Raw genomic sequence first — 12,492 nt, 5'->3', positions numbered from 1 at the left:
ACTCCAGCCTGGGTGACAGAGCGAGACTCCGTCTCAAAAAAAAAAGAAAAAAAAAAAAAAACAAGCATTTCTGAACATTTACAGTATGCAAATGACAGCTAAATCGGGAATATAAAACCACTATTCTGAAAGAGTTGATAATCTAAAATGGTAGAAAGAAAAAATAATTTTATTCCAGAAAAATATATTGTGTGGAATTTGTCTCCACATAGGGATAATGCACAGATCACATTTACTTGTTATATTCACATGATGATTGCAAACTTCATACGATTTTTTTTCCTTTGAAACTTAAAAAATTTGCTCAATAGATAGTATGTTTCTTGTCGAAGGAAACAAAGTCTCTATTATTTACCGTTTCTATTACCAGTGCCCAGTAGGAAGCAGGAATAGAGTGAGAATTCCATAAATAACTGCTACCTGAATGAATGAAATTACAATTTTATGCATGTCTCCACTGATAAGACATATTTGCATGTTGGCCTATCACATAGAGTTTTACTTTTAATAAATGGTTTGGACTGAAATACTTCAAATAAAGAGAAGTGCAGCATCTTGAAAGTTCTTTAAAACGATCCTTTCTCTTTGGGTTGCCAGAGGATCAAATAATTCTCCTACACTCAAGTAAAGAATCAGACTACTCTCTTTTATCTTCATTTAGATATTTCTCTAATACATTCTCAATGCTTCCTTTTCAAACCTAGACTTTGATGACAACATTACTTCTCATTTCCTTGTAAGCACAAGTTGGCCCTTTTAGATGCCATGAGTGTTTGCCAATTGAAGTTCCTTTAGATGCCTGAAACAACTAATTTCTCACTTGGGGTATAAACCTTTATATTTATTGTCACTGATTTACTGGATGAATTGTGTTCATATTCTCTTTTTGTAATCTTCACAGAAAGAAATTAAGATTAGATGCTGCTATTTCAAAGGTGATCCGAACACCCTGCTGTTTTCATCTTTTACAATATTTAGGATGCCACCTCCCAATAATCTGTTTGTAAAAACTAATCAATTATCAATGACATGTCTTTCTCATGAATAATTAAAACAAACAACAATACAAAGGAGGGTTCTACCAGAAACCAGTACATCGCTTCAAAAATCTTAAGAGTGCTTTGCAAAAGCCCATATGAAATGCCTAATTCAAAGAAGCTTGAGGCTTTTAATTCCAGGTCGACTCTGCCTAGAATACAATCAGAAGAATTTCTGATTCCCAGTTCCCTGTGGCTGAGATTCCCCTTGGGAATGAGTTTATTGTTTTGGAAGACAGGAGTGCTTTTTGGTTCCAGCAAGGCTCCGTTTGGCAAACTAGTGGGCCAATGAATTTTGTGATGTCCTAATTAAAAAACAAAATGGGCCAAGTGTGGTGGCTCACACCTGTAATCCCAGCACTTTGGGGGGCAGAGGTGGGAGATCACTTGAGGCCAGGAGTTCAACACTAGCCTGGGCAATGTAGCAAGACTCCAACTCAAAAAAAATTTAATAACGAACGAAACAAAACAACACTACTTAAATTTCTTTAATTACTGTGTACTCGTCATTAAAATAATGCAAATCACTGTACATTTTCCTGCAAACCATTTTTAATATGAAAAATCTGTGAAAAAGTAAAAAAAAAACTATGAAGAATTTAGTTTAAAATTTTAGTTCTGACTCTTTTTAGCTATGAGAAGCTACTTGAGTTATTTAAGCTTTCTTTAATTTCTTGATCTGCAAAATCCAAATAAGAATGCCTATTTCATAAAACAGTTAGAAAGCCAAAATGAGAGAGAGGCATGAAAAAAATCTTTGAAAAATAGAACTTCTTTTCTCTTTGTGTCTAAAGAGCATATAGGGTGTGTGTGTGTGCATGCATGTGTGTGATTGTGTGCATGTGTGTGATTGTGTGCATGGGTGTGTGATCAGTTTGTAATGACTCAGGTCAATTTTTCACTTCTTTTCCACTTGTTAAATGAGATATGAGACTTGTAGTAATGACCCAGAGGACTCTAAAGTACTTTCTTCATCTCTTAAAAAGATCAGATTATAAATTACAAATTCAAGAATTACAGTTGTTTCCTGAATCTTTTCATATATTTGGAAAGTATTTATTAAAAGCCAAAAATGTGACAATTATTATGTATTCTGTATGTAAGATACTTGATAGTGTTATTTTAATTAGAATATTTACCTTACCACATTCTGGTCCATCAGGATCATGTTATTTTATGAGTCATTTGTTCCCTGACAAAGTCAATAAGACATATTGTGCACAACAATGAGAATAAGCAAAGCAATGATTCATTCATTACTGGATACTTTACCCACTCTCAATCCTGCGTCACTATAGAATCCTCTAGAAAGCTTTCAAGAAAATTAATGCATAGGTCACATCTCAGACCGAGGGAGATCTTGATGGTAAGACCCAGATGTTGAAATTTCCTAAACTCTTAACTGGATTCTTCAATGTATAGTCAGAGTTGAAAACCACTGCTCTAAATGTATTGTGTAAACCTGCCTTCTTCCCAACTAGAATAAAACATTTTTAACAACAAAGTCAAGGCATTATGTTATCATTATATCCCCTTTTACCTAGCACAATTCCTAGCACAAAATTAGTAACTAATAAATGTCTGTGAAAATAAGTGTTTTAATATTGATGGTCTCTGCCAACAGGATTTTAAGTCCCTGGATGGTCAGGAATTTATAAAGTCTCAAACATACTAAAGTACTCTGTAATTGGCTAATGTTTATAAGTGTTTCTTGAGGCTACTATAGTCCAATTTCAGGCAATCAACTACTTTGAGAAACGCTTCATAAATGAAGAAGTTTGGGTGGCCAATCTTTGGAATGCAGACACATAAGTATTCTGGATAATACAGCATGACTCTGCAAAAGAATAATTTTGTTTTAGTCTTCCTTGAGATTTTAGTACTTGGCATTGAAGATAATCAATACAGGTATATAAGATGAATATATGAGTAAATAACCAAATAAGTAGAGAAAGTATATTTTCACACAAAAGGTAATTTTTTTTCTTTTGCAGAGGTGTGAAATGCTGTGACTTATATTTTAACAAGAACATTCTGGGGACTGTATTAAAAACATTGTGAAGTAGGTCAAAGACAGAAACTGAGTAAAAGCAGGAAGATTGTTGCAGTCTTCCAAGAGAGATGATGATGGCTTGGACTGTGGAGGTGACAGTGTAGTGGAAACAGTGGTTGGAGTCTGTGCATGTTTTGTAGGTAACACCTACAGCTTGTATTGGAATTGAATATTCAGTGTGAGAAAAAGACAAGAGTCAGGGATAATCCACAGCTTTTGTGACTCAAGGTACTAGGATTAAATTTGCCAGAGACTTAGATGATAAAAAACACAAGATGTCAGTGTTTGCGGGGAAGATCAAGAGCTTCATTTGGGGGAGGTTATGTCTGCATACTTAATAGCATAGATGAACTAGAGAAGGAGACATAAACCTGGCGGGGGTGCCTCAGAATACAGAAGGCGTACGAAGCAATGAGATTGGATAAAACCAGCGAGGAGTGGCAAGTGTAAGTAAAACAGTTATTCTCAGGTTTCCTTTTCATTTTTATACTCAATGCTTTTTCAAGGCTTTTTAACATATGTATTTATAATATATTATTCCATTTTATGCATCATTTATTAACTTAACAATTATGCCTACCAAACACATGGCATTCACAGATTTAGTATTTCCAAATAAGACCGTATAGGAATCCAGAAGGTTCACAATGTGTAGAAATGTGTCATTTTGTGGAGGCCTGGATATTAACTTTACACTGTATATCTAACATGTAGGAACAAGTCACGAAGCCTAGTTAGCCCATGCCCTTCTTAACCCACCCTTGCTTTTTGATACTCATACACCTTGGTAACTCTGGTTATATCAGTGTTAGGAATTTTGCCCATTTCTGGACTTTCAGGAAGTTTCCCCATGGATAGTAATGGTCTGCTCTATAGTAGGATAGAATGAATTGAAATTATATCCTAGAGCCCCATCCAGTTAGAAATTAAGTCCTGGCAAGTAATTTCGAAGTTATTTCCAGTGCTATGTTATCCAGGAGCCAAGCTAGGTATTGTGAAAACTTCAAATATAAATATTGCACTTAATTTGTCCTCAAGGAGCTCACAATTTAGTATAAATATGACAGAAATACAAATTCATATAACACAAGGTGAAACGTGAGAAGGGTCATCAGGAAAAGTCAGGAATGGATGCTATTAATACAGTGTCCGGACCCTCTGGGTTAGGTTGGTATGTATTGGCTACTCCTGGGTAGGTGCTGTCTCCCCAGAGAACCACTTTCAGCCATGTGGAAGAATTGCTTTATTTCCCAGGAGGCTGTATAAAGCCCACAGCCCATGGACCAACAAGGGAGCCTGACTTCCTTGCCTTCTGGGTGGACCAACTCAGGACACAGTTCATGTTCCAGAACACCCTATGTGAGGAGGCCAGAGGCAGAGTCCTGCTGAAAACACACCTGTCCTTAGCTACTCCCCTGCCCAATACTAAGTCTCTTCCCTTTCTGCTGTTCATAGTCCTTCTTTGATGAATCTCATGCACCCGTATTTCCAGCTCAGGCCCTTCTCTGAAGAATCTGATTGTACATAGGTAGAGATCAAACACAAAGGAAGTTTGTGCAAAATATTTCCATCACATAGATAAATCCGGGACAGAGAGCATCATGGAAGGCATGGTAGCTGGACTTTCTGAGATAAGAAGGATCTGGGTATAAAAAATGAATGGGAGGCTGGGCGTGGTGGCTTACGCCTGCAATCCCAACACTTTGGGAGGCCGAGGTGGGTGGATCACAAGGTCAGGAGATCGAGACCAGCCTGGTCAACATGGTGAAACCCCATCTCTACTGAAAAACCAAAAATTAGCCAGGGGTGGTGGTGGGCACCTGTAATCCCAGCTACTCGGGAGGCTGAGGCAGGAGAATAGCTTCAAACTGGAAGGCAGAGGTTGCAGTGAGCCAAGATCGTGCCACTGCACTTCAGCCTGGTTGGCAGAGTGAGACTCCATCTCAAAAAAAGAAAAAGAAAAAAAGAAAAATGAATGGAAAAGGTCTACTCCATGTATGTCAAAGCAGAAGATAGAAGCACACTTAAGTCCTTCTGGAAAATAATGACTATATGCATTGTATTGCTAGTGAAGTCACAATCTACATAACTCAGTCTCAGAGCAGTGATGAATCCCAAAGACCATGTTCCAGGAATCAAAAGCAATTTTACAGTAATGTACCCTTCACTTACTTTTCACAAACAGCATAAAGAATGTAAGCAGACCACAGCAATCATGCTTAGGTCTTCTCTCTTGCTTCTTTCTTCACACATGGTAATCACATTCATGCCTTTCCTGAACCCACATGCCCAACCTCATCTTCTGCATTCCTAGGCCTGCTACCTCCTGCCTTTCTTCACCTCTCCTTTTCTCATGGTTGTGTTTCATGTGGTCATGAGGACCTTGTCTGGCATGGAGAGCAAGGAGGGGAAACAGGACTAGGAGGTTAAGCTAGGATGCACTCCACTGACCAGAGTCAGGGAAAAGTCCAAGAACTGTTTGATATAAGTAATCTTTATCTCACTGTCATCATTAAGGATCTAGATGCATGGCACAAAGCTAGGTCATGTCTATATGTTGTATCTATGCTTCACCACAGCCCTGCCATCCCATCCATTTTGCAGACAAGTAAGTAGTGGCTCACAAATGTGATTCGTAGGCTTTTGTGATGCGCATGGCTCTTTCCTCTCTACTGTTCTGTTCAGTGTTACTTTTCTCTCCTTAAATATTTCCAGAGAAGGCAAAACGAGTTTTACTTGGAGTGATGGTTAATTTTATGTGTCAACTTGACTAGTCTAAGGGATGCCCAGACAGCTGGTGAAACATTATTTCTGCGTATATCTGTGAGGGTGTTTCTGGAAGAAATTGGCACATGAATTGGTAGACTGTGTAAACAATATCTATCCTCACCAATGTGGATGGCCCTCACCCAAACCCCTGAGAACACGAATAGAGCAAAAATGTAAAGGAAGGGTGAATTTTCTATCTGTTTTGAGCTGGGACTTCCATCTTGTGTCTTCCCTCAGGCATCAGAGCTCCCGGTTCTCAAGTCTTTGGACTGGGACCAAATTATACCACCAGCTTTGATGGTTTTCCAGCTTGCAGATAGATTATGGAACTTCTCAGTCTCCACAATTGCATGAGTCAGTACATGTATATTACATATATTGCAATTATATTGCATATATATTAGATATGTTGTTTTATATATATGTTTTTTACTTGTTGAAAAAGAACTTTAACATATTCACATTAATCTGAATAATTTCCAAATTTTTATCATCACAATTAAGAAGTTTTGACAAAGTACCTGTGTGGGCATGGCAAGTTAGCAACCAACAAAGTAATTTGTTTCCCTGTGAAATTTAGAAACAGTCTAACAATGCTCATTATGGTTAGCTACATAGTTCAGTTTGCCCCATGCCATCCAAAAAATATGATTATTAACTATCACATTTTATTAGACCCGACAGATATAAAGAAAATGTCTCATTGTGACATCAGGAAAACAGTCAGTTGTGATGTTTGATATTAGAAATGTTGCATTTGTATTTATTTGCATTCTGTGGATGTTTCATTTTACCTCTATTTATTGATGCCTACCTTTTCCCTTTTATAATCTATTGCTACAAAATAAATATATATTTTACATTTGTGCTTATTGTAGTAATAACATAATAAAAAGTACAAATAAAGCATTTGTCATCTTTATTGCAAAATTATATTTAACAAATATTTTTCTATGTATTTTGAATGCATTTGCATTTATTTCATAGTAAATAATTAATAATCCTTAATTATTTTGACCAGTTCCACCATTGCTTATACTGTCACACACCTATTTTTTAAGAATATTTGAATAATTTTGATGCCATTGTCAATTAAACTTTTTAGGAGAATCTGAACAATGGCTATATTGTCATTTGTGCATAGAAAGGCAATATGAAGGAGAAAACCAATAATTTGATTTTTTTCTTTTCATGAAAATCTGGGCAATGGTTAGTTCTATTAGTAAAAGTATTAAAGAATCAAGATACTTGGTTGATGAGAAGTACTATTTAAGCCATGCCTTTTTATGAAAATATGTTCAAATGCAGAAATCGTTTAATGGTTAACTTGCATTTTGTTCAAAGTGACCTACTGAAAATAAATGATAATTATCCAATCATATAAATGAAGAAACAGATGTACAGATCTCTTATGCAGAACATTTTGGATTAATGAGATGTTTTTAAAAAATCAAATTCAAGCCAGCTATAGAATAGCCCTGGAACTGTCAAGAAGGTCTTTTCTACATTTAGTTTTAATCAATTTGGTTCTAATCAAAGGAATTTTTAAATGCATGAAACACACTGAGAATTCTGAGAAAACAATGTATTTCTAAATTCTACCTGGAAAAATCTATTTTTCGTCATCATTATGACCTTGCTTGGTAATGTCATTCTCCTTGCCCACACCTGGGTAATGTCTTCTTCCTCGGTGGAGCTTCGTATGCCAACCACACACTGCTCTGTGACGTGTTTCCTTGGCAGTGGATCCAAGTCCATAGCATCCATCGAAGGGGTCAGTGAAAGGCAAGCAGCAGGCTGGTGTGAGCTGGACATCTGGCATGTAGTAAATGCATTTAGAAAGCTAATAAACCACTCATTGTGAATGACTCCTGAAATTGATTCCAACATGAGCAGTTGGGGGAGAAATAAGCTTTTAGGAAGGTCATTTAATGTCATATAGAGTCTTTCTCTACAACCCAGTTAAACTGCTTAGCAGTTTACAAAGCAAATCCCAGCCCAATTTTGATCTGGTAATTAATTGAGCCTTCTACTCAGGGAAAGGCTGTGCATAGAAACTAGATATGGCCGTAATTCTGTAGCCTTAATAACTCAGGATTTGAATTGCCAGATGGTCTTTGACATGAGATGGCTGCTGAAGAGAAATGGAAATCACTCCACTCATGTCGGTACTTTGTAGATTCCTCACCAGTGACATAGAAGCTTGGTGTATGTAGCTGCACCCCTGCAAGTGCAGTCTTACTGAAGTTCTCATATAAATCTTACAAACACGTTATCAGGAGTGGGAAATGACAAAGGACATGATCAAAGAGGACTCAAATGTTTCTGTAGGTCTCACCTGTGGGAAAGAACACAATTTCTTACAAAAGGTAAGTGGAAAGGCTTTATTATGTCTGTACATGGAACAAGGAAGGTTGAGGTCCTGGAGAGAATGAAAGCCTGGGAAGCTCCACTCTCAGCACTGGGAAGGACGGCAGGCCTCAGGGACACCAACTGAATAAGTGAGAGTCCAGAACAACGAAATTGCAATCAAACCAATGCTGATATGCAATGCTACTAACCATGGTTTAACATTTCCTGATTCTCTGTTCTGCTTCATTTTTTGCATGACATTTTGCAAAACTCATTGCATTTTGCTTCACTAATTAATTAGCAAAAGTTTAAAAACAGACTTCATATGTGAAAATCATATGTATTCTTAGGGGTAGAAAGAACAGGTAAAGATTGGGAGTCTTGGAAGGAGCTACAGGATTTGGTAAAACAAACAAATTTCGAAATAAGACATATTTACATTTAAATACTGGTTCTGCCTCTTGTTAGTTGTGTGACATTAAGCATGGTACTTTTCTTCCTGAAGTCTTGGATTACTCATTAGTAAAATAAGAATTTTATTATCCACCTAATTGGATACCATAAAATAGCTAAAAGGGAAAAATAGTCAGCATGTCCCATGTCCTTGTGACAACTTTATAACCTCTTTAAAAGACAAATGTAAATATTTTCAACTCCTGGTTCTGAAGCAAAAAAGAAATGGAAAGTATTGAATTAAAGTTAATATAAGGAATGTGTAAACTTGCACTTGAAATACTATTTTACTAGAACTCAGTATACTTACCATAGATAATAGGGCAAATGACCTATAGGTAGTAGTGAATGAAGGTGTAGATGAAGCATTGGAAACGTAAATGCTAGCTATGGGAAATGAGCAAGCACTGAAGGCCCAGGAAGGTCAATACTAGATTTCCAAGGCTGACATATGCCTGGGGTTTTATTATTCACCTTTGAGCTGAGACAGTAAAGCAATAAACAGTTTTATAACTTAATAAGGCAAGAGTATAAAGACATAGTCAAACAGAAGCTGTAACAGACAGCCAAGCTGGACTTGGAATGACCACTGTCTGGATACAGGCTCAGGAAAAACCACAGACTGGGGAAAAATCACAAAAATGCAGCAGCTCTGTTCATAGCAAAGCTCCGTGCAATCTTCCCTAGTCAATCCTTTATGGCTCCAGGGGAATGGCCTAGCTTAAAACCTTGTTCCACAATGAAAAGGGGTCATTCTAAGGTCAGATCATAGAAGTCTCATGCCCCACTGAGTCACCAATCTTGAATGAGAAATGGTGGGGCTCTTCTCCATGATTCATCCATTTAGCTAAAAGCTCCTAGCTTCCTGAAACAGCTGATCAAAATTTTAAATCCTTGGCACTATCATTGTATGTAATAATGTTTAGAGTAATGTATGCATTAGGACAGCAATTATCCATCTTGCTGTAGTGTGTGTTGTAATCACTTGTGAATTGATCTAAAAATAATTGTTATAACAAGAGTTAAAACAGTTTATTAATGGCTAAAATAAATTAGAAAATATTTAACTTTGTTCCTAAAATGCAATGCATTACTGATATTGTCATGTGGTTTCTTGAAGGAAAGTGCAGGGGATGGAGTTTTAGATAGTACTATGGGAAATGCACTTATTCCAGAACAGTTCTAAATAGGGCAAGTTGTGCATATAAAAGTACTCCTCACATATATGATTCGGTATGTGGGAGGGTGATGAGGGACTAAATTGGGAACTGCTGCATTTCTTCTTAATATAGTTTGGATATTTGTCCCCACTCAGATCTCATGTTGAAATGTAATCCCTAATGTTGGAGACTGGCAGAGGGATTTGGATCTTGGGGGCAGATCCCTCATGAAAGGTTTGGGCCAACCCAGGTGATAAGTGAGCTCTTGCCCTGAATTCATTTGAGAAGTGTCATTTAAAAGCGTTTGGCACCACCCCCCCACTCTTTCTCTTGTTTATTCCTGCTTTTACTATGTGACATACCTACTCTGTCTTCACCTTCTGCCATGATTGGAAGCTTCCTGAGGCCGCCCCAGATGCCAAGCAGATGTGAACACCACCATGCTTCCTGGAAAGCCCGGAGAACTGTGAGCCAATTAAATCTCTCTTATTTTAAATTACCCATTTCCCATATTTCTTTATAGCAATGCAAGAATTACCTAATGCATATATGGAAATAGGGCCTGCATCATTTTTAAAGCAATATCCCAACATTGCAATTAAAAGTGATTCACAAGATGTCATGAGCTGAATGTTTGTGCCTACTCCCCCGAATACATATGTTGCCATCCAAACCCCCAATATAATAGTATTGGGAGGTGAGGCCTTTAGGAGGGGATTAGGTCATGAGGGTGGAGCTCATGAATACAATTAGTGCCCTTCTAAGAAGAAACAGAAGAACGACGATCTTTCTCTCAACCATGCAAGGGCATCATGAGAGGACACCCATCTGCAGACCAGGAGCAGAGCCCTCGCCAGACACCAGATCTGCCAGTAGCTTGATCTAGGATCTCCAGCCCAGAACTGCTTGGTTGGAAGTAGTGATGAAGGGTCTTCTGTGCATTCCTTTTAAATTGATGCCTCCAGTATTTCTGATAAAATACTAAAAAATAATTTTGAATTTTTAGAGAACATAAAGAATTCAGGCCCAGCGCAGTGGCTGATGCCTGTAATCACAGCACCTTGGGAGGCCGAGGTGGGTGGATCACCTAAGGTCAGGAGTTCAAGACCATCCTGGCCAACATGGTGAAATCCTGTCTCCACTAAAAATACAAAACAGCCAGGTGTGGTGGTACATGCCTGTAAGCCCAGCTACTTGGGAGGCTGAGGCAAGAGAATCCCTTGAACCCAGGAGGCAGAGGTTGCAGTCAGGTGAGATCATGCCAGTGCACTCCAGCCTTTAAGAGCCAGACCATCTCAAAAAAAAAAAAAAAAAAGAAAAGGAAAGGAAAGAATTTACATTAAAAAGTTCAGAACTAGATAACGCACCTAGGACAAAAATTTTAAGGAGACACTCTTTGTTAGGTTCCTGCAAGTGTTGACCTTGTATTTGTAGTGCCTCCTTAAATGATTTGCCCTGGATGCCTCTCTACCTTCACCTTAGTCCCTGTTCAGCTTGTCCCAACATGAAATAAAACAGACAATGGACACTCCAAACTATGCCAATATCAAAGGAGAAAGGGAAACATCAGCTTGGGGAATTATTAAACCTTTTGGACTAAATGTATGCATCTTCTAGGGGCTTTGGAGATAATATTTTAGAAACTATAATATAGTTAGGTTGCTTATCAGTAAAATAAATGGCCTGAGAGGGAAAGTTTTTTGTAACTCAAAAAGTGAACTGCTGTCAGCTGGTCGTTAGTTTTAACCCTCTTGATGAGAACGCATTATTCACTTAAGATATCAAGGTGGTGAAAGGGAGTAGGCAGAGAGCCACTCATATTCAGAACTTTTAATATAAATCTATAAAATGAAATTAAAAATAAAAAAACTCCCTTCAAAGACATAATGAAACCAAAATTACTCAATAAAAAATTAGATAACTTGAATAATCTTAATTCTACTAAATAAGTGGAATTTGTAGTAAAAAGCTTCCACAAAGGAAAATTTGAAACATAAACATATTCACTAGCAAATTCTACAAAAATTTTCCTTAACAATTTATAGTAATTCTATACAAATTCTTTCAAAATATAATTAAAAGACCACTTCCCAACTTATTTTATGAGGTTAGCATTAAACTAACATCAAAACCAGAAAAATATATCAGAAGAAAAAAGATACATAGCATAAAATCACTTACATATATGTGTGATATATATATGACTGATATATATATATACACATATATATGACAGATATATAAGCACAAATGTCCTTACAAAATACTAACAAACCAAATCCACCAAAATAGAATGCATCATGATCAAGTAGAGATTATTCTCAGAATGCAAGGCTGATTCAATATTTAAAAATAAAATCAATCTGTACAATTCATCATGAAAAAACTAGAAAATGTAAAAAACCATGAAATTATATTGATACATGCAGAAACAGTCTTTGATAAATGCATTCATGATTCTTTTAAAAGTCAGTAGATTAGGAATAGAAATAAACTTCCTCAACCAAATATAAGACATCATCAAAAAAAAAAAAAATTGCCCTACTACTATTAAACATTATACTAGAGATCTTAGCAAGTTCAATAAATCAATAAAGAGAAAAAAGACAAGAAAATTGAAAATAAAGAAATAAAACATTATTATTATTATTACTATTTTTTTCTGAGA

At 36.8% G+C, this 12,492-nt stretch overlaps 1 long non-coding RNA gene across 1 annotated transcript; it reads right to left on the bottom strand.

Moving 5' to 3' along the window:
* Positions 1–2,719: 2,719 nt before the first annotated feature.
* Positions 2,720–12,092, bottom strand: LOC117063045. Its single transcript, XR_004428692.1, has 3 exons — positions 8,198–12,092; positions 7,528–7,674; positions 2,720–2,874 (listed from the first exon to the last, which is right to left on the bottom strand). It is a non-coding gene; the product is annotated as an uncharacterized LOC117063045 (long non-coding RNA).
* Positions 12,093–12,492: the final 400 nt, after the last annotated feature.

Source organism: Trachypithecus francoisi, unplaced genomic scaffold (genome assembly GCF_009764315.1).
Source record: "Trachypithecus francoisi isolate TF-2019V2 unplaced genomic scaffold, Tfra_2.0 Lachesis_group17, whole genome shotgun sequence".
Taxonomy (NCBI): domain Eukaryota; kingdom Metazoa; phylum Chordata; class Mammalia; order Primates; family Cercopithecidae; genus Trachypithecus; species Trachypithecus francoisi.
The sequence above is the reverse complement of the archived record's forward strand: the minus strand, read 5'-3'. Positions and strand labels throughout refer to the sequence as shown.